The sequence below is a fragment of the Schistocerca gregaria genome, unplaced genomic scaffold (genome assembly GCF_023897955.1).
Source record: "Schistocerca gregaria isolate iqSchGreg1 unplaced genomic scaffold, iqSchGreg1.2 ptg000386l, whole genome shotgun sequence".
Lineage (NCBI taxonomy): Eukaryota > Metazoa > Arthropoda > Insecta > Orthoptera > Acrididae > Schistocerca > Schistocerca gregaria.
The window spans coordinates 922,829-925,831 of NW_026061828.1; positions in this window are offsets into that span (position 1 = coordinate 922,829).

The window sequence follows — 3,003 nt, forward strand, 5'->3', positions numbered from 1 at the left end:
TCTTAAAGCCAGATCGTCACATTGACCGCTCTTCTCTCTGAAACGGTTGTACTTATCGTCTGCAAATCTATGTCGCGTGCTGGGGTATGCGGAGACACTAAAAGCACTATAGTAGAACACAGATGAAGCTTCTAAGTTGATGTAATAGCCAGTAAGAAGTAGTACAATTGAAGTTTTAGTTATCGATTACTGACTTTGTAGCTGGCTTTGATGCATTGGACATGAGCTAGGACCTTAAGATTCTGCATGAAAGGAGGACTAGCAGCCGAGTTGCACGGGAGAATGTGAAAAGTGTTCATATGTAGTAAAAACCTGAGAAATCCGTCCGTTTTCGTCATTTGTTATCGAATCGACTTAAAGCCTGATTGTCACATTGGCCGCTCTTCTCTCTGAAACGGTTGTAATTATCGTCTGCAAAGCTGTGTCGCGTGCTGCGGTATTCGGAGAAACTAAAAGCACCGTAGTAGAACACATATGACGCTTCTAAGATGATGTAATAGCCAGTAAGAAGTAGGACAGTTCAAATTTTAGGTATCGATTATTGACTTTGTAGCTGGCTTTGGTGCCTTGGAGATGAGCTTGGACCTTAAGATTCTGGATGAAAGGAGGAGTAGCTGCCGAGTTGCACGGGAGAATGTGAAAAGTGTTCATATGTAGTAAAAACCTGAGAAATCCGTCCGTTTTCGTCATTTGTTATCGCATCGACTTAAAGCCAGATCGTCACATTGGCCGCTCTTCTCTCTGAAACGGTTGTACTTACCGTCTGCAAAGCTATGTCGCGTGCTGCGGTATGCGGAGACACTAAAAGCACCATAGTAGAACACATATGAAGCTTCTATGATGATGTAATAGCCAGTAACAAGTTGTACAATTCAAGTTTAAGGTATCGATATCGACTTCTTAGATGGATTTGGTGCCTTGGACATGAGCTAGGACTTTAAGATTCTGCATGAAAAGAGGACTAGCTGCGGAGTTGCACGGGACAATATGAAAAGTGTTCATATGTAGTAACAACCTGAGAAATCCGTCCGTTTTCGTCATATGTAATCGAATCGCCTTAAAGCCAGATCGTCACTTGGCCGCTCTTCTCTCTGAAACGGTTGTACTTATCGTCTGCAAAGCTATGTCGCGTGCTGCGGTATGCGGAGACACTGAAAGCACCATAGTAGAACACAGATCAAGCTTCTAAGTTGATGTAATAGCCAGTAAGAAGTAGTACAATTCAAGTTTTAGGTACTGATTATTGAGTTTTTAGCTGGCTTTGGTGCCTTGGACATGAGCTAGGACCTTAAGATTCTGCATGAAAGGAGGACTAGCAGCCGAGTTGCACGGGAGAATGTGTAAAGTGATAATATGTAGTAAAAACCTGAGAAATCCGTCCGTTTTCGTCATTTGTTATCGAATCGACTTAAAGCCAGATCGTCACATTGGCCGCTCTTCTCTCTGAAACGGTTGTACCTATCGTCTTCAAAGCTATGTCGCGTGCTGCGGTATGCGGAGACACTAAAAGCACCATAGTAGAACACAGATGAAGCTTCAAGTTGATGTAATAGCCAGTAAGAAGTAGTACAATTCATGTTTTAGGTATCGATTATTGATTTTTTCGCTGGCTTTGGTGCCTTGGACATGAGCTAGGATCTTAAGATTCTGCATCAAAAGGAAGACTAACAGCCGAGTTGCACGGGAGAATGTGAAAAGTGTTCATACGTAGCAAAAACCTGAGAAATCCGTCCCTTTTCGTCATTTGTTATCGAATCGACTTAAAGCCAGATCGTCACATTGGCCGCTCTTCTCTCTGAAACGGTTGTACTTATCGTCTTCTAAGCTATGTCGCGTGCTGCGGTATGCGGAGACACTAAAAGCACCATAGTAGGACACAGTGAAGCTTCTAAGTTGATGTGATAGCCAGTAAGAAGTAGTACAATTCAAGTTTTATGTATTGATTATTGACTTTTAAGCTGGCTTTGATGCCTTGGACATGAGCTAGGACCTTAAGAATCTGCATGAAAGGAGGATTAGCAGCCGAGTTGCACGGGAGAATGTGAGAAGTGTTCATATGTAGTAAAAACCTGAGAAATCCGTCCGTTTTCGACATTTGTTATCGAATCGACTTAAAGCCAGATCGTCACATTGGCCGCTCTTCTCTCTGAAACGGTTGTACTTATCGTCTTCAAAGCTATGTCGCGTGCTGCGGTATGCGGAGACACTAAAAGCACCATAGTAGAACACAGATGAAGCTTCTAAGTTGATGTGATAGCCAGTAAGAAGTAGTACAATTCAAGTTTTAGGTATTGATTATTGACTTTTTAGCTGGCTTTGGTGCCTTGGACATGAGCTAGGACCTTAAGATTCTGCATGAAAGGAGGTCTAGCAGCCGCGTTGTACGGGAGAATGTGAAATGTGTTCATATGTAGTAAAAACCTGAGAAATCCGTCCGTTTTCGTCATTTGTTATCAAATCGACTTAAAGCCAGATCGTCACATTGGCTGCTCTTCTCTCTGAAACGGTTGTACTTATCGTCTGGAAAGCTTTGTCGCGTGCTGCGGTATGCGGAGACACTAAAAGCACCATAGTAGAACACAGATGAAGCTTCTAAGATGATGTAATAGCCAGTAAGAAGTAGTACAATTCAAGTTTTAGGTATCGATTATTGACTTTTTAGCTGGCTTTGGTGCCTTGGACATGAGCTAGGACCTTAAGATTCTGTATGAAAGGAGGACTAGCAGCCGAGTTGCAGGGGAGAATGTGAAAAGTGTTCATATGTAGTAAAAACCTGAGAAATCCATCCGTTTTCGTCATTTGTTATCGAATCGACTTAAAGCCAGATCGTCACATTGGCCGCTCTCCTCCCTAAACGGTTGTACTTATCGTCTTCAAAGCTATGCCGCGTGCTGCGGTATGTGGAGACACTAAAAGCACCATAGTAGAACACAGATGAAGCTTCTAAGTTGATGTAATAGCCAGTGAGAAGTAGTACAATTCAAGTTTTAAGTATCGATTATT